Raw genomic sequence first — 20,103 nt, 5'->3', positions numbered from 1 at the left:
AATTAAAAACAGCTTTTTTTTTTTTACATAATTATTGTTTAGTTTGCATATAGAGTTTTGCAAAATTGGGCACGGCGTGATTTAAAAAAAGCATTTCTTATTAATTTAAAGGGGCAGTGGTAAAGGCACCACGCAGATTTGAAATTTCAACTATGTTAAATGTTGCTATAAATAAAATCCTATTCAGATTTTTAGATTTAATATATCTAAAAATACGTTTGCAGTTGTCCTTTGGGTGCAGGAGGAAGTCCTGGGTTTCTCGTGCTTGTTTCTGGGCAGATTTTCAGTATTGTCAGCATGATACGGGTGTAGAACCTTAACCTGAGTGAATAATTTGCTTGAGATTACCAGTCTGTTTTGCAACTGGGAATAGACTCTGGGTCTCTTATTCCCAGTCTGGTGACCTATCCAAGAATAGACTAAGTAAACTGGGTATTTTTCTGTTTGGTGGAAAATATGGCTGAGTTGATTTTGTAGTGAGCATTAAAGAGCCAAAAAGTGAATGTGTGAATGTTTAATTTTCTTTTGCAACATTTAAATGTAGTTAGTTTCTCCACATGGTCTTTGGCCTTTCTTTGAATACAAAAGGGACTTTAGGAAATTCCTCAGTATTAACTTTTCGTGGCATTTGTAGCACATTTACACTAGATTAAAATAGTTAGATGCTTATTGTAATTAACTATGTTTTTCATGTGGGTATTCTCCGTGGCTAGAGAATAGCAGGTAACTTGAGAATGTTCAGCCTTCTCACAAATGCTAGGGAGAATAAGAATTATGTTAACTTCATAAATCTCTGATTTAAAAACTTTTGGCTCTTTTTATTGAAAATGCTTAAAGAGGTACAGATGGAATACCTGTGAATTTTCCCCTCAGCTTTCTGTACCGTTATTCTCACTACTATTACTAGTTTAGCTACATACAACAATATTTGGTTCACATGTGTTTTGGTAGACCTTTTAGAAAAGAGTACCTTTTCATAGTATATGATTTGCAGTTGAACTTTTCTGTTCATTTCTTAACCTTTCTTATGCCTTTCCTCCTATATCACAAAAACAAAAACAGTTTCTTCTTCCTCCTTCCCATCTCCAGAGAACCCATTTTTATTTTAATACAATAGTTCACCACCAGGGGTGATTTTGGCAATGTCTGGAGACATTTTTGGTTGCTATCCTGGGGGATTCTGTTGGTATCTAGTGGGTAGATGCTAAACATCCTACAGTGCACATAATAACCCTACAACAAAGAATTATCCAGTGCAAAATGTCAGTAATATTGATGTTGAGAAACCCTGACCTCATATTATTGAGAATAACATTTTCCCAAATAATTTAAATTTATAAAAATTATTTATAATGTGATTGAAATATCTATCACATTGTTATGAATCTTTTTCCAAAGTTGTCATTAGAATGATCATGGGTCAAAAGTTATGAAGTATATTTTGGATCATCCGTACTTGGGATTTTGGACCTGCAAGATTAACAAGTTTAACTCTTTTAGTATATACATTAGGAAATGGAGTTTCAGAGAGATTGTGACTTACCCAAGTTCTCACAGATAATGCAGAGCTCAGGTCTCTTGTTTCTACTATAATTTACTTAATTAAAATTAATTTTAGTACTGAGGGAAACAGTATTGGTCATTTTTGCTTGGTATACAAATACATTTAAATAGCTGAATTAAAAAGTAATTGCATGGTGAAAATCTCAGTATTTAATGAATTATTGTTACTTTTTCAGATTCCCATGTGTTTGTTGAATTCATCAGCATGGTTTTATAACTGTTGTAAATTTGGCAGCATCTGCTTTTTTTTTTTTAAGATTTTTTTTATTTGTCAGTGAGAGAGAGAGAGAGTGAGAGCACGAGCAGGGGGAGCAGCAGGCAGAGGGAGAAGCAGGCTCCCGCTGAGCAAGGAGCCAGATGTGGGGCTTGATCCCAGGACCCTGGGACCATGACCTGAGCCGAAGGCAGATGCTTAACGACTGAGCCACCCAGGCGCCCCAGCATCTGCTTTTTTAAAAAGTGTTTGAAAATTTAAAAAGACCACATACGACTTTAAAACAAAACAATTCTAAGTTAATTATGATACATTAGGCAACATTGCAAATGAAAACCCAACTGGAATTGTTAAAACATCTTTGGGTGTCATGGATTGTGTGAAGATTGATCACCATAAGGGTGAGTTATTGTGCTAATTGTAAATCTCTTCTGGCAAGATCCTTTTGGTTTAATTGTAGAAAAAGATATTGGAGCTTTCAGGCGAAATTAATTGGGTGAAATATAAATTGGGCATTTAGATGAAATATTTTCAAATTAAGCAGTGTATTGTCAGAAGAAGAAGTGTCAGTGGGGTTCTTTTTGTGTTTAAAATTTTTTTCGGTAGTACTTTTTTATTTACTTATTTATTTTTTAAATATTTTATTTATTTATTTGACAGAGACACAGCGAAAGAGGGAACACAAGCAGAGGGAGTGGGAGAGGGAGAAGCAGGCTTCCAGCTGAGCAGGGAGCCCGATGCGGGGCTCGATCCCAGGACCCTGGGATCATGACCTGAGCCGAAGGTAGACGCTTAACGACTGAGCCACTCAGGCGCCCCAATATTACTTTTTTTAAGTGAGTAAAACAAAAGAGGACAGAGGATTGTATGAGCAAAGATTTCTTTGAAAACTTTTAAATAAAAAATTTATAGAAAAAGATTAAAATCCATATTAACGAAAAGAAAAAAATCAACTAGAGAAGCTGCTGTTAATATTTTAATATATGGCCTTTTTATATTTTCATTAACTTTTTATTTTTTATTTTTTAAGATTTTATTTGACACAGAGAGAGTGCACAAGCGGGAGGAGCTGCAGGCAGAGGAAGAAGCAGGCTCCCTGCTGAGCATGGAGCCCAATGCAGGGACTCAATCCCAGAACCCTGGGATCATGACCTGAGCTGAAGGCAGATTGCTTAACTGACTGAGCCACCCAGGCGCCCCTTATTAACTTTTTATTATGGAAAAAATTAAATAAAAAGTTAAATGGTATTATGAATCTCCATATAACTATGATCTAGCTTCAACAATTAGCAATTAATGGCCATTCTTGTTTCATCTATACCTCTACCCTGTTTCTCTCATATTATTTGTTAAAAAACTTTATTTTGAAATTTTATAGACTCACAGGAAGTTGCAAAATTAGTACAGAGTCCTGTGTATCCTTTACCCAGCTTCCCCCAGTGGTGACAAATTTTATAAAGCTCTAGTGAGACATCAAAACCAGGAAATTGACATTGGTACATTACTCTTAACTGCCAAATTTATTCACTTAGTACCATTTATTTAACCTGAATTTGTTTGTGTGTGTATACGGTTCTTTGCAATTTTCTCCCATATATTAGTTCATATAACTACCACCACAGTGAAGATACAGAATTGTTCCCTCACCACAAAGAAAACCACTCTTGCTACTCCTTTATATTTGCATCCCACCCCCAAAGCCCTCTGTCTCATTGCAGTCTTATTTTCCATCTCTGTAGTTTTGTCATTTCAAGAATGATATATTAATACATACTTCATTGAATCAAAACTCATGTGTTGAAGGACTTTGAGTGTATTCACTACTTTGCTATTAAGAAATAAAGGTTATGAACATTCACGTACAGGATTTTGTATATAGTTATGTATAGAGATAAATGCCCAAGAGTGAGCTTTTTAGGTTGTATGGCAAGGGCAAGTTTAGTTTTATAAGAGCATTCCAAACTGTTACATTCCAAACATTACATTCTCATCAGCCATGTGTGAGAGATCTTCTTGTTCTGCATGTTCACCAACATTTGTTATTATTTTTTATTTTAGTTATTCTAATAGGTATACAGCGATATCTTATTGTAGCTTTAATTTGCATTTCCCTAATGGCTAATGATACTGAACATCTTCATATGTACTTTCTTGCTGTCTGTTCATGCCTTTTTCTCATTTTCTAATCAGAATATATGTAATTTTTTTTACTGTTACGTTTTGAGAGTTCTTTATATATTCCAGTTATAAGCCTTTGTCGGATACATGGTTTGCAAACATTTTTCAGTCTGTAGCTTATCTTTTCATCTTCTTCAAAATTCCTTCACAGAGGAAATGTTTTTAATTTTGATGAAGTCTGGTTTCTTTTTTTTTTTAAGATTTTATTTATTTATTTGACAGAGAGAGTGGGTGCACATGTGCATGCACAAGCAGGGGGAGCCGCAAACAGAGGGAGAAGCAGGCTCCCTGCTGAGCAAGGAGCCCGATGTGGGGCTTGATCCCAGGACCCTGGGACCATGCATGACCTGAGCCAAAGGCAGATGCTTAACCAACTGTGATCCACCCAGGCATCCCGAAGTCTGGTTTCTTCTATGGATCATGTTTTTGGTTCCAAGCCTAGGAACCCTTTTCTTTAGGTCCTGAAGGATGTCCCCTGTGTTTTCATCTAAAGTTCTGTAGTTTTATGTTTACATTAAATTCATGATCCATTTTGAGTTAATTGTTATATAAAGTTGTGAGGTTTAGGTCAGACTTTTTTTTGCCTTTGGATGCCCATTTGTTCTAGCACTATTTGTTGAAAAGACTACCTTTCTTCCGTGGAATTACATTATCTGTTGGGCGTATTTATGTTGGTCTAGTTTTGGGCTCTCTCTTGCATTGATCTATGTGTCTGTCCCTCTGTCAGTACCACACTGTCTTGATTAATGTAACTGTAGTTTTTTTAATATATTCTTTAGGGTTTTATGTATATAAGATCACGTCATCTGTAAATAGAGGTGCAGTTTATTGCTTCCTTTCCATTGTAAATGCTTTTTATTTAATTTTCTTGCCTAGTTTTCCTTGTTAGAATGTCTAGTACAGTGTTGAATCAAAGAAGCAAGAGTAGGGGCACCGGGGTGGCTCAGTTGGTTAAGCGTCTGCCTTCGGCTCAGGTCATGATCCCAGGGTCCTGGGATTGAGTCCCGCATTGGGCTCCTTGCTCAGCGGGGAGCCTGCTTCTCCATCTGCCTGCTCTGCTTGCTGCAGCCCCTGCTTGTGCTCTCTCTCTCTGATAAATAAAATCTTTTTTTTTTAAATTTTTTAATTTATTTATTAGAGAGAGAGAATGAGAGATAGAAAGCACGAGAGGGAAGAGGGTCAGAGGGAGAAGCAGACTCCCTGCTGAGCAGGGAGCCCGATGTGGGACTCGATCCCAGGACTCCGGGATCATGACCTGAGCCGAAGGCAGTCGCTTAACCAACTGAGCCACCCAGGTGCCCTCTGATAAATAAAATCTTAAAAAAAAAAAAAGAGTGGACAGCTTTGTCTTGTTTCTGGTTGTAGGGGGAAAGCATTCAGTATTTCACCATTAAGTAGAATGTTAGATTTTTTGTAGATGGCCTTTATCAGGTTGAGGAAGTTTTCTTCTATTCCTAATGTTTTGGGAGTTTTTATTGCTAAGGGGTTGGATTTTGTCACATGTTTTTCTTCCTCTGCTGAGATGATCTACAAAAAAAAAAATTCTTGTCCTCTATTCTGTTGATAGGGTGTATTATTTATATTACTTGATTTTCAGATGTTAATCCAATTTTGCATTTCTTTCTTTTTTTTTTTTTTTAAAGAGAGAGAGTGAAAAAGTGTGAAAAAATGCACGTGTGCATGGCGGGAGGGCCAGAGTGAGGGAGAGAGAGACTCTTAAGTAGGCTCTGCACCCATCGTGGGGCCGATCCCAGTTCCATGACCCGAGATCATGACCTCAGCTGAAACCAAGAGTTGGAGGTTCAACTGACTGAGCCACCCAGGTGGCCCAGTGATAACCTTTTTAAAATCCTTAAATTGGTGATTTGTGTCTTCTCTGTTTCTATTGGTTAGTCATATTAGAGACTTAAAAATTTTGCTTCATTGATTTTCTCCATTTTCCTGTTTCATTGCATTCATTTCTATTCCTTATTTCCTTCTTACTGCTTGCTTTGGGTTTATGTTTTTCTTTTTTCTTTTTTTATGTTTCTTGTGGTAGGTACTTAGGTTATTGCTTTGAGATCTTTCTTCATTTCTAATATAAGCATTTAGTGCTATAAATTTCCTTCTAACTACTGCTTTAGCTGCATCTCACAAATTTTGACATGGGTTTTTATTTTCATTCATTTTTATGTATCTGTGTATGTTAAATTTTTCTTTGAGATTTCCTCTTTGACCCATGGACTTTTTAGAAGTATTTCTCCCCCCCCACCCCCACCCCGTTGTGTTACAGGGTTTTCCTGTTGTCATTCTGTTACTGATTTCTAGTTTAGGTCCATTATGGTCACAGAATGCACTCTGTATTATTTTAATTCTTTTAAATTTGTTGAGGTCTGTTTTGTGGCTCAGGATATGGTCTTGGTGAATGTTCCATGGGTGCTTGAAAAGTTCCATGGGTATTCTGCTGTCATTGGGTGGAGTATTCTATATGCAGTTGACATTTGAACCACGTTTGAATCGTACTTGTCCACTTATATGTGGATTTTTTATAGTACTGTAAATGTGTCTTCCTTATGATTTTCTCTAACATTTTCTTTTATCTAATTTTATGTAAGAACGCGGTATATAATACATGTAATATATAAAATGTGTGTTGATGGATTGTTTATATTATCGGTAAGACTTCTGGTCAACAAGTAGGCTTTAGTAGTGAAGATTTGGGGGAGTCAAGTTATACATGGAATTTTGACTGTATGAGGGGGTTGTTCAGGGATCAACTGTGTATCAATTAGATTCTGTTGGTTGATTGTGTTATTAATATAGCCACTGTGCTTTTCTAAAAGGTATTGTTATAACTTTTTCATTCCTTTATTTTCAACATATGTTATCAGATTTCTTCTTTGCAACATACAGTTGGGCCATTTTAAAAAATCTGCTCTGCCAGTCTGTCTTTTGATTATTTAGGGTATCTGCATATAAGGTAATTATTGATATGTCACCATTCATGGCTGCTTTTTTTTTTTTTTTGGCTTGTTTTCTCTGGATTTTGGATTTTGCTTCTCTTTTCTTGCCTTCCTACAGATTACTGGAATGGTCTTTAGGATCCCATCTTTTATAATGTGCAGATCTATTTATAATGTTTTTGAGTCTGTCTTGGTGTAGTTTTTGTAGTGGTTGTTGTAGTTATTTTACAATATGCATATGTGATTTATAATAGTCTGCTGGTACCGATATTTTACAACTTCAACTGAAGTGTGTAAACTTCACTTCTATTTTACCCTTTACCTTCTCAACTTTTATTTAAAAAAGATTTTTTTTTTAAAGATTTTATTTATTTATTTGAGAGAGGGGTAGGGGCAGAGAGGGCAGAAGCAGGCTTCTCACTGAGCAGGGAGCCCAACGTGGGGCTTGATCCCAGGACCCCGGGAACATGACCTGAGCTGAAGGTGGATGCTTAACTGGCTGAGCCACCTACCATTTAGGTGCCCCACCTTCTCAACTTTTAAACATAATTGTCTTGGGTGTGCAATGGTGTTGCCATTTTTATTTCAGTCATCAGGTATGATTTATAAAACTAATGATGGAAAAGATAATCTGTTGTGTATACCTATATTTCTTTTCTTCCTGTTGTTTGGAACGTTTTTGTCAGCCAGTCTTTATAAGTACGGCTGTTGGTGACACATTCTTTTAGTTTTTCTTCTTTTGGGAATGCTTTTTAAAAATGGCCCCTTTGTTCCTTCTGTGGTCTGAATGTATTTCCCTAAAATTGATATGCTGAAATCCTGTTGGGAGATGGGGCCTTTGGGAGGTGATGAGGTCATGAGGGAGGAGCCCTCCTGAATGAATTGGTGCTGTTATAAAAGAAGCCAGAGAGGAGCTCCCTTGCCCTTTTCTGTTCTGTGAGGATACAAAGAGAAGTCTGTTACCTGGAAGAGAGCCCTCACCCAATCCTACCAACATCCTGATTTTGGGCTTCTAGCCTCCAGAACTGTGAGAAATAAATTTCTGTTGTGTATGAGCCACCCATTCTGTAGTATATGTTTTAGCAGTTTAAATGGATTGTTGAATGGATGTTTAATAGTTGCTGAAGAATAGTTTCACTGGATATAGAATTCTTGGTTGGCAGTTCTTTATTTTTCTAGTATTCAAAAAATACTGTTGCCACTTTTCTTGGCCTCTCTGATTTCAGACGAGAGATCTCGTGTCGTTTGAATTGTTCCATTATAAGTAGTATGTTGTTTCTGTGTGCTGCCTTCCCAGTTTTTTCTTTGTTTTTAATTTTGAACATTTAATTGTGCTGTATCTTGGTGTAAATTTCATCATTTATCCTGTCTTGGGTTTGCTCAGTTTTTTGGATCTGTAAGTTTGTATTTGCCACATTTGATGTTTTAAGCCACCATTTCTTCAAATACTCTTTCAGCACCTCTCCTTTCTTTCTGCGACTCCAGTGATACGAATGTTGGATCTTTTGTTATCGGCCTATAGTTGCCCAGGATGTAATTTTTTTTCTGTTGTTTACATAGGGTGAGTTCTGTTTTTCTGTCCTCAAGTTCAATGATTCTCTTTCCTATCATCTCTATGTTTGTATTGAGTTTATCCAGTGAGTTAAAATTTTTGTTGCTGTATTTTTTTAGCTCTATAATTTTCTTTTGCTTTTTTTATATAAATTCTGTGTCTTTGCTGAGATTTTCCATTTTCTTACTTGTTTTGGGAAAATTTATAATTGATTGCTCAAGCATTTTTATTACGGTTTTTAAAAATCCTCGTCAAATAATTCCAATGTCTGATTTCATCTCTGCATTGGCCTTAGTTGATGATCTTTTCTCACTCAATTTGTGATTTCTTGAGTCTTTTCTTTTTTATCTATTAGTTAGGAGGGTCTGGGCCCCCTATTGATATTTTTATTTTAGCAGACAGACCCTATTTAGGTTTAACATACAGATTTTGGCACACTTTTGTAGGCTGTGTTTCCATTGGCAGTTTAATTTTCAGAGCCCTTGTGGTCACCTTAATTTATCTGATGCTGCTGGGTTCCCATTAAGTCCTTGCTGGTGCTTCCTGAGGGAGCAAAGGGTTTTCCCCATGCTGGGCTTCTGGGTATCTCTAGATGGGAGGAGAGGATTGTGGTAGGATCCTCCTGCTGTTCATCCCATGCCTCCCCATTCTTCCCTGTTCCCCTGTCTCTGTGTGAGGGAGGAGAGGCTTGGCCCAAACTGAGCTGCTTGCTCTGGTTGGGTTCCTCAGTTTTGCCTACTTGTCTCTGTATCTCTAGGCAGAAAACAGTCTCAGGCCAGGTGGGTAAAGGAAAAATTTCTTCCCCTGGTCTTTGTTGTTGGCTGGGCTTCCAGTTGGATTTCCCCCTTATACTGTAGAGGGACTCCACGTTAATTTGGGGGGAAGAATGTGACTGTCTGGTCTGCCTTCTGTTGCTCAGTTGGTGGTCGGGAAATGCCAGTCTGGGTTGCTTTTTTCTGTTGGGTGTGGGGACTAAAAGCACCCTGCTGCTCTTTTGTTTCTTGTTTTCTGGTCCCAAAGTGTTTCACTGCCTTCTTACCGTTTTCAGAGTTTTCCTTTGGTTATCTCTTGTATTATTTCCATGGTTTATAATTGTGCTTAGTGAGGAGGAGCAGGGGAAAACAGATCTGCGCCATCTTGACTAGACAGGAAGTTTAAGTTCCTTAATTTTTGTGAACCTGCATGATCTCCAGTCAGGTTATATCAACTTTGGGAAAATAATGGTATATGGATATGTGTTCTGTGAAGTTTTAAGCACTATATAAATGCTTGCTTTGGTTATGAATCAGAATATCAGACACCTAAGTTTTTGGGAAGTCCTAACCAGTTTAAGAGGGTGCCAGGGAATAGATACATGCTATTTTACTGGGCATCTGTCACATAAACAGAATTTTGTTGTGTAGTTAATTAAAATGAGGTTATAAATTCTGAGTATTTTCTTCAGAGATGTGTTTGTTTAATAAATATTTGCGCTGAAGATGTTTAAGTACATTGTAGTATTTTCATATTAATACTTTTCAAAACAATACTGAAAATCTTGCATTATGCAGCCAATTTAAACTGTTTCTAATTCATAGATTGAAAAGAGCAGATAAAATGTCTTGTCCTGCCTTTACAGTTCCTAGTTTTTTAATTGAGAATAAATTGGCCCAATTAAGAAAACGCCCATTCTACATTAGTAAAAGCTCGTGTTTCTAAATGATGAATTCACTTGCTAATTTGACTTTTCCTGTTCAGAAAAACAGTCTCACAAACATACTTACTTCATGAATTGTTCAGACTTAATATAGTTACTGCAATTATGTTCACTGGGCTCCTTTGCAGATACTTTTTGAGGTATTTTCTGAATGACTCTGATGGCAAATCTCAGTTTCCTTATCAGATTAAAAACAATTTGTTTTATGTGTGGGCATACCTCTACATTGTGCTGGTGTCTAGGGTAACTCTGAGCATGCATTCTAGACAGAAGAGATAAGAATGATTGTGGTAATAAATAAGATGAAAATTGTCAAAAGATGAACTGGCTTTTTGTGGACCATTTCTATGTTTTTGTTTTATTTTATTTATTTAATTTTTTTAAAGATTTTATTTATTTATTTGAGAGAGAGAATGAGAGAGCATGAGAGGGGGGAGGGTCAGAGGGGGAAGCAGACTCCCTACTGAGCAGGGAGCCCGATGTGGAACTCGATCCCGGGACTCCAGGATCATGACCTGAGCCGAAGGCAGTTGCTTAATCAACTAAGCCACCCAGGCGCCCTTTATTTTTATTTATTTATTTATTTTTTAAAAAGATTTTATTTATTTATTTGACAGAGAGAGACAGTGAGAGCCGGAACACAAGCAGGGGGAGTGGGAGAGGGAGAAGCAGGCTTCCCGCTGAGCAGGGAGCCCGATGTGGGACTCAATCCCAGGACCCTGGGATCATGACCTGAGCTGAAGGCAGATACTTAACGACTGAGCCACTCAGGCGCCCTATGTTTTTAAATGAGAGTTATTGATATTTCATATGAGAAGTAATAGTTTCTTATCTTTGACCTTTAATAATATTTTAACATGTTTTTGTTCACAAAGAATTGACACTTTAAAAAATCAATGTAAATAAACTAATTTTTAAGTGGGTATTGTAATTTTTTAGGGTTTCCTTAGTTATTAGAGTAGGATAATTTTTGTGTTAAACTAGGTGAATTTAATTTTCTCTATTTACATGGTAACTATCAGATAACATTTTAATTTAAAATTTTTTGTTCATTGATATACTTTAATTATTATATATGTACATATGTATATATAATTTTTTTGACTCCCAGGACATTGTTAAGAGTAGCATTAAATATATTTTTAACTTGGGAAGGACTTGCATACTTAACCCCTTGAACCTCAGAGATAAACAATAATACCTGCCTAGGTAATTATAGGGGGTCAGGTGAAATGTGACAAGTGAAAGTAGGTTGTATACCACGAAGTACTTTATCAGAGTATGCTTGTATCATCTTTGAGGAGATCATTTGAAAATTTGTGTGATCTTGATCATCATAGTATAAAATATTATTTACAAATTAATGTGTATTCAGTAAAAATTTATGTACAAGTAAAAGTAAAGCAGCTTTCCCTTGAGTTTATTGGCTTACTAATCTTTTTTCTAAGAGAGAGAATGCATGTGCACATGCGCGGGAGGCGGAGGGGCAAAGGTGGGGGCAGAGAATCCCAAGCGGGCTCCACGCCCAGCATGGAACCTGACACAGTGCTGGATCACAGGATCCTGAGATCACCACCCTGAGATCACGACCAGAGCTAAAACCAAGAGTTGGATGCTTAACCGACTAAGAGTGGCTTACCAATCTTAAAAATGAATTTCTATTAGTAAATTTGGGGAAGGATTACATAGTTGCTTGATAGTTTGTCATAGTTTTTGGGAGGTGTCTCTCCTCAACCTAGAAAGGTTCAATCTCTAGCAGTTTAGAGTCTAAGGAGTTTATAAAAGTGCTTGTGGTGGACAGTTGGTGTCTTGTTTGACAAATGTTTGTTTAGGTGATTTGAAAAGGTCAAGGGCAGGTGAAAATTTTCAGTTCGTGGTTTTATTTCACTCACTTTGGTCAGTTTTCTTTTAAGAATTTGATTACTCCTTTGTAGGATTTTCATTTTCAGCTAAGTGGATTAGCTACATTAATTGCAAAGTTTATAAGATTTTGGCCTGTTTGTTGAGAGTAGAAATGGAAAATGGTTCTAGAAAGACTTGGGCAGAGTAATTTCTGGGGTGGTTGGTTTGAATTTGTTGGGCTGTCATTCCTGCTTGGGAAAGGTCTGGTCATGAAAAATATACTGTTAGACCATCATTCACATAGAGTTCTAATAACTTTAATTTTTAACACAGCTAGTGTAAATTAAAGAACATCTATATCTGTGCTTTGTTACTGTGTAGAAATTCTAACCATATTCATAGAAATCTTTTGCCTGGAACAAGCCCCCCCCCCTTTTAAACATTTAGAAAGCATCATTAAATCACAAAAGTAAAAACTAATGTAATACTAGAACTTGACTAGCCTTAAAATGTGATCTAGTTAAAAGATACTGAAGGACTTTAAAAGATGCTAAAGCATTTTTTGTTTCAGATTCTTAAACCATATGTGCTATTATATATTCTTTCATTGCTTTGTGCTTTTCTTGATTACATTTAAAAGGGCAAGAGGTAGTAGCCTTTTTTGGTAGTGCTTATGGAAGCATCAGTAGTTGAAATTTTGTAAGCATACACATTAGTGAAACTAAAAATGAGGTTTTAAAAGAGATAATTAACCAAGAGAACTATGGTTTTTCTCAATTAGCTTTTCTAGAATGGTTGTATTTGGAAGTAACATTAAGGTGCATGATGTAATGTAATACTTATAAAACAGCTAAGTTTTGATTAGATTTTCTTATATTTTTATTCTTAGAAATTCATATTGACAGTTTTTGTGGGTTTTTTTTCTCTTTATCTGGATTTTGATCATTAATTCATAAAACCTCATCTTTTGCAATCTTCTCTAGGCAAAGATGACAGTTGAAACAATTGGGTAGGCTGAAATACACCAAGCAGACAACATACAGATATACGTTGAAAATACTTAATGAGGTAGAAGTTGCCTAGGTTTGTAGAACTAAACATGGAGCATGTGAAATATTTGAAAAAATTAAAGTTTCTTCTGATCTGCTGTAAAGTGCATGCAGCTTTTGTAGCTTTTCTAACACAGTACTTTTGAAATTCGTTATTAGAACTCAACAAAGACTAGAAATTAGGTAGGATTACAGTTCTTTACATCGCTAAGATTTTTTTTCTATTTGATACAATGTTCCATAAAGCTTAAAGTAAATTCATCAGTAGGTTGAATCTCTTTATTGTTAAGGCCTTCAAGCCTTTTTAGGGAAATTTCCCAAGGGTAATGTTGCCAAAAACCTCACTAGGCTGGTTTGATATCAGGTTCTGCTGTTTCATTAGGCTAATGTGACTTTTCTAGATGCTGTAGTTTTGTTATCTGTGATTCTGTAATTGAGATAGTGTTGTGTGGTGGTTAAGCTTCTGGAGTTTGATTTCTCTGTTAGAGTTAAGCTTTATATAATCATTTAAAAAATACTAAATATCTGCTATGGGCAAGGCACTGTTTTAGGTACTTAAGATACATCATTGAACAAAACAAAATTTCTGCCCTTGTGGAGTTTACAGTTGGGAGTTAGAAAAACCTTAAACATCATAAACAAATAGATTACATAGTATGTTGAGAGGTGGTCTTACTATGCAAAATGTGTAACAGATGAAAGGGGAATTGGGTGAGTGTATATAGGGGCAGGTTACAATTTTAAATTGTATGGCAGGAAAAAAGCCTCTTAAGTAAGATGATGATTGAGCGAAGACTTGAAGTAGGTAAAGGATTTACTTAGGATATCTTTGGGAGGAAGTGTACCAGGCGTAGAACAGCCAGTACAATAGGCCTGAAGGCAGTAGCATACTGGAAGATCTAGGGAGATAAGGAGGTCTGGCTAGTGAGGCTTATGTGGAGTGAGCAGTGGGGAGAGTATAGAAGATGAGGTCTGAATGGTGGTGGTGGTGGTGGTGGTGAGGAGAGTATAGCACAACAGATTGTGGAGGGCCTCGCAGACCATTATAAGGACTTTGGTTCTGCCACTTACTAGTTTTATAACCTTTGGTAAGTTATTTAACCTTTCAGTTTTCTCTCATAAAATGTGAGTAATAATAGTACCAATCTCATAAGTTTGTTGTTTGGATTAAGTGAGTTAATAACTGCAAAGTCCTAGGAACACTACTGAGCAAAGTCTGAAGCGTATATTCATTGCATTTTTAAATGTGGAATCAACATTAAAAGATTACTTCTTTTTCATTTAGCAGCAAAGGAAGAATTGATTGCTGTCTGCTTTTTTAAAAAGATTTTTAAGATTTTATTTATTTATTTACTTATTTAGAGAGCATGAGTGGTGGGAGGGGCAGAGTGAGATGAAAAGAGAGAGATCCATGCAGACTCTGTGCTGAGTGTGGAGACCAATACCGGGCTTGATCCCACCACCCTGAGATTACGACCTGAACCGAAATCAAGAATTGAATGCTTAACCGTTGACTGAGCTACCCAGCAGCCTGTGATTCCTCTCTGCTTTGACTTTTTTTCTATAATAAATTGCTTCAACTTTAGTTATAGCCCTTATCACATTATGTTGTTGTTACAAACATTATTTGTTATGTATGTACTTACCATCTTTGCTAAATTATGAACTCCTGTGGGCAGAGGCCATGATATTTTATGCATGTCTTAGGAATCTTAGGTAGCATGTCATACATGCATATCAGGTGATAGAATGTTGACTTGGTTAATGACAAAAATGTTGGCTTAATGAATCAACCCACCTGCTGGTGTGTGTGTGTGTGTGTGTGTATGTATGTATGTATGAATTTTGCCAGTGTTTCAAAACTGAATAACGGAAGGACAATAGCTAATGGTCCCTGCAAAATATTTCATTTATTTTCTTTCTGTGCCATAGTTATTAAAATTGGTAATGGTAGAAAATCACAATTATTAAATGTGAGGTAAATTAGAAGTCCATATTTACAGTGTAGTATGGATCTATTAACATCTGCTATCTTTGGTTAAAGATAAGTATCTATTGACAGCAAAGCATAATACTCCTGCCTTAAAACATATTTTTAGTCTTAATTTCACTGTTTATATCTGCACAAGTGGTATAATGAGGGAATATTTAGCCAGCAAAATCTTAAATCAGAGGAATTGCTAAGAAGGAATATTCACTAACTCCTGATGTGAGGGAGTGAAGCAGGGAAAGAAGATCATAACTGACCTTTGGGTGGTTATCCAAGTAACTTTATACCTCTCTTTTTGTACTTACAGGGTCTTAGTTTCCAGCTTGGTAGGTTCTTTTCTTATTGTTCGGGGAGAGGAGTGGGAGACAAGGAGGAAGGATAGAGACTTGGAAGGAGAAGTGAATTGGTAGATGATGCTAAATGAATTTAGGGTTCCAGAGACAGAGACTTTGTGGCAGGTGAGTTAGAGGGAATTGTGTTTCCATGGTAGAGGAAAGGTTGTGATGAGAATGATATCCCCAAATTTCTGTTTACAGATTTAGACCTTGAGGTTATATTATTTTATGGATGTGGGCGTGTGTGTGTGTGGGGGGGGGTCATGTTTCCTTTTCCTTCTTGCTTTACTGTTTTTTGTTTCATTCTCTTTTAACATGTCTAGTTAATGTCTTTTGATGTATGAGAGCCTTAATTTTAGGGCTTTCAATAAGAAGTGATGCAAGAAGATGAGTAGGCTTTTTGTGAAAATGTTTTCAACAGAATATTAAGATTTCAAAAACATTTGTCCAGTCTGTAGATTTTACCATATTCTGTGATGGCATATGTAATAATGTCTTGATTGTGAAGTAAATATACCCAATCAACTTTGTAAGACTCCTAAAGTATATAATTTGAAGACATTTTTATTTCCTGTGTATAGACTTTGCTGTGCTTTTTCTGTTCAACTTTACAGTATAGCTTTAGAAATTCTAAAAGTTGAACATAGTGAATGAAGAACATAGATTAGTGAATAGCAGTATAGTGCAAATACAGTGTTGCTCTACTTGTTTTTAATAATGTCTACCACAATAGTATATAGTTTTATGGCAAATACGTATTCAAAAATTGTTTTACATAATTGAGAAGGTGGCATATATGCTCTTCTGAATTCTTGGAAACAAAACTTTGAGGCAGGCAATTAAGAGCTTAGTAGACATAAAATTTTTAAAATATAGTTTTTAGTTTGTAACTATTTTAGCAACAAAGCTGACTGGCTGAGGGACTAGAAAATGCTGTAGTGTTTGTGATCCCTTGATAAAATTATGTAAATACAACTTTGAATTAATATATTGGTTATTTTCTAAAGATTTAAAGTTATTTAATTGTTTGCTTTTCAATTATAGCTTTTATTGATTTACATATTTATTGAGCCCTAAAAAGTGTTAGGGCTGCTATATAAATGCTTTATTATTTCTGAATAAAAAATTATATTTGGCTTATTCATTGTTTCTAATAAAATTTCAGCTTTCAGTCTTCATTACCCCCATTTCATATGCCAGAAAAAAAATACTACAGTTACATAAAAGAAATTGTATGTGTCCAATATCAATGCAATATCAGTACAGGATATTAACTTTCTGTATTAGTCTCTGTTAAAAGGTTTATTATAGCATAACATTTACAAATATATATAGTCTGTTCTAGTATTATTAAATACCTTTGCCTTGAAATTTTTAAATGCTTAATGTTTTTATGTTTTTAAAAACTATATTAATGTAGTAGTTAGACTTTTGAGCTGACGGAAATGTTACTTTGGGGTTTCATCAGGAAATCATACTCTGAATAATGTAGAGTAGCAACATAAGATTTTAATGAAACACGTTTTGTGTTTGTTTTCTTGTTTTTTATTTTTTTAAAGATTTTTATTTTTTTATTTTAAAGAAAGAGCGTGCCCAAGTGGGGGGAGGGGCAAAGGGAGAGGGAGAAAGAGAGAGAGAATCACAAGTAGACTCCCTGATGAGTGCAGAGCCTAACAAAAGGCTCAATCCCACGACCCCGAGTTCGTGACCTGAGTAAAAATCAAGAGTCAGATGCTTAACCGATTGAGCCACCAAGCCACCCCTACTTTAAGTTATTTAAGATGATTCTGGGTTATTGCCCAGATTTTAAAGAAATCTTAATCCTCAACTAGAAATTAAATTAGAAAAAGTCTAGTTAGTGTCTCCTCATTTCCTTGGGGTATCATTTACTACTAATTTTATTTAATCCAACAGTATCTACCATGGAGAGAATATTGTTAGATTTGGCATATTTGGATATCACTGTTTTACTTGACTTTAAGAACATGTCTAATCCTGGTTCTTTTGGGGGATAACCTGTATTTTTGTACTTTTATAAGATAAAGGGGAGGAATTGGGAGCTTGGAAATTGAGCCAAGTAATCTGATAGGATGGACATTTGTCTGACATATTTTATAGAGGTAATCCAACACTGTTTTACTCAGTCTTTAATTTTTACCTGTGATAGATGCCCATGCACTTGTGTATGAACTGCACTGATGCACTGACCACAACCGTTGGATAGTACTTTATATCTGTTGGATGGTCTCTTTTCCTTTTATACCCACTAACATATAAGCATAAATTATATATATTCATATATGTATATGGTATTGCTGTATAGAGATAATGAATATCTACATTGAAAGAGTTAATTTTACTAGTTTTATAGGATGTAGATCTTTTCTGACTTAACTAGATTACTTGCATGTCTCTTTTAGGCCCCAGTTACCTTCTTTTAGGAAGATAGATGATTCTTTTTGGGTTATGTTAGTACATATGTTAGGCCTATGCTTTTTTTTTTTTTTTTAAAGATTTTATTTATTTATTTGAGAGAGAGAGAGAGAATGAAAGATAGCACGAGAGGGAAGAGGGTCAGAGGGAGAAGCAGACTCCCTGCTGAGCAGGGAGCCCGATGTGGGACTCGATCCCGGGACTCCAGGATCATGACCTGAGCCGAAGGCAGTCGCTTAACCAACTGAGCCACCCAGGCGCCCAGGCCTATGCTTTTATCCTTCAAGTGAAAGAAAATTAAATATTTAACAGTTTTCAGGGTATTTACGTATCTGTTAATGGCACATATTCTGATGTCAGTTGTTAATGATCATAAAAATTCTAAAGTTTTTCATAAATTTTGTTTTGAGAATTCCTTAAAAATGAGGATGTGAAGGTAATATAGTGGCCATATTTTAAGATTTCCTTCTTTTTCCATATTTTCTGGTAATTGTCATGTTCAGCATTTCTCATTCCTTATCCAGGTTTATTGCAAGAGGATACACACTTAGGCAGTAGAGAATGTTAAAAGGTTTTTTAAAAAAAGGCTCTCCCCTTTCCTGTTCATGGTTAACATTTGTGCATATGTGTGTATCCTGTCAGACATTTTCTATATGCAGACATATGTATACCTGTATTTACATATTCTTTACACAAATGAGATCACACCATACATATTACTTAGCAACATGTCTTTTTTGTTTGTTTTTATTTTTTTATTAATTTTTTTTTTTAAGATTTTATTTATTTGAGAGAGAGAATGAGAGACAGAGAGCACGAGAGGGAAGAGGGTCAGAGGGAGAAGCAGACTCCCTGTTGAGCAGGGAGCCTGATGCGGGACTCGATCCCGGGACTCCAGGATCATGACCTGAGCCGAAGGCAGTCGCTTAACCAACTGAGCCACCCAGGCACTCGCAACATGTCTTTTTTGTTGTTAACTTCTATATTTTTGCATATCATTTCTTCTCATTTCATTCTGTGTAGTATTCCAGTATTTGAATATACCATAATTATATTAAGTACTAACTTATTTATGGATATTTAGGTTTTTAGTGTTTTTTTGCTATAATAAGTGGTAATATGGTGAATAATGTTGGGCATGTCTTTGCATGTATTTTTAAATATATCTGCAGTATAAGGGGCGCCTAGGTGGGTCAGTCCGTTAAGCATCTGACTGTTGATTCTGGCTCAGGTCATGATCTCTGGGTCATGAGATTGAACCCTACATCGGCTCCACATGTAGAGTCGGCTTAAGATTCTCTCCTTCTGCCCTTCCCCCCCAATTCCTGTGCGTGCATGATCTCTTTCTCAAAAAAACAAAACAAAACAAAATAAATCTGCAGTATAAATTAATAAGGGAAAAATTGTTGGGCCTAGGAGTGTGTACGTTTAATAATTAGGTAGATGTATTGCCTAACTAAAAGATTATCCCAGTATCGGTAGTCTAGGAAAATGGGAATCTCTGTGACAAAACGAGCTGGTGTCAAACTTTTTAATATTTTTCAGCATTTTGTTGTTTAGTATTGCTTTCCAGAATTTCATTATGAGTGAGCTTGGGCAGTTTTTCATTATTATTGGCCATATGTATATTTTCAGTGATCTCTTTGGTCATGTGCTGAGCCCCTCGCCATTTGTTAGGCAAATTATTTTCACTGATTTTTTTTTTGCTTATCCTTTGATTTTGTTTTTGCCTTTATAGAAGTTTTAATTTTTTATGATTGAATTTAGTGATCTTTTCCTTTATAGCTGGGGATGGGGGGGTTTCTGTGTAAAGTTTAAAAGTTCTTCGACATTGGTTATAGGACTCTTTTCTCTCTGTTGTCACATCTCTGAATTACATGAATCCCTGGTTCGTCATAGTTTGACATTATTATGTTCTTTCTTAGTAACCCATAAAATAGCCATGTATCTTAAGATGGGTAGTTTTAGATTCAGTGAACTATGGTACTTGAAAAAGAGTTATACAGGTTTTCTGTTACTTTTTATGATTTAAATTGCTTAAAATCTTAATGTATGTTGAATATATTTGGTATAAACAGTAGATGTAGAGCTCTAGCTTTACTTTTTTTTCTAGCTGGCTAACTGGTTGTCCCCATTCCAATTATTGAATGATGCATTTCTTTTCTACCTATTTGAAATGCCACATTTATCATATACGGAATTTCCATGTTTTTGAAGGGCATGTGTCTGAAATAATTTCTGTTCAGTTCATCTGCTTGCCTCTTTGTATACTGATAGTATTAAGAGAATTCAGTAAAGGAACTGGTTAT

The 20,103-nt window shown here is 35.8% G+C and overlaps 1 protein-coding gene across 6 annotated transcripts in view; it reads left to right on the top strand.

Moving 5' to 3' along the window:
- ZNF148 (zinc finger protein 148) overlaps window positions 1-20,103 on the top strand; it is a 122,021-nt gene that overhangs the window by 14,904 nt on the left and 87,014 nt on the right. The window contains exon 2 of one of the 6 annotated variants that reach the window (XM_073894724.1): window positions 2,438-2,613. The exons of the other annotated variants lie outside the window; for them this stretch is intronic. The gene's annotated coding sequence lies outside the window, so the exon portion shown is untranslated. The remainder of the gene's footprint in view (window positions 1-2,437; window positions 2,614-20,103) is intronic. 6 annotated transcript variants of the gene reach the window in all.

Source organism: Callorhinus ursinus, unplaced genomic scaffold (assembly GCF_003265705.2).
Source record: "Callorhinus ursinus isolate GAN/ISIS: 27379988/994484 unplaced genomic scaffold, GSC_fseal_2.0 scaffold1, whole genome shotgun sequence".
In the NCBI taxonomy this organism is placed as follows: Eukaryota; Metazoa; Chordata; class Mammalia; order Carnivora; family Otariidae; genus Callorhinus; species Callorhinus ursinus.
The sequence above is the reverse complement of the archived record's forward strand: the minus strand, read 5'-3'. Positions and strand labels throughout refer to the sequence as shown.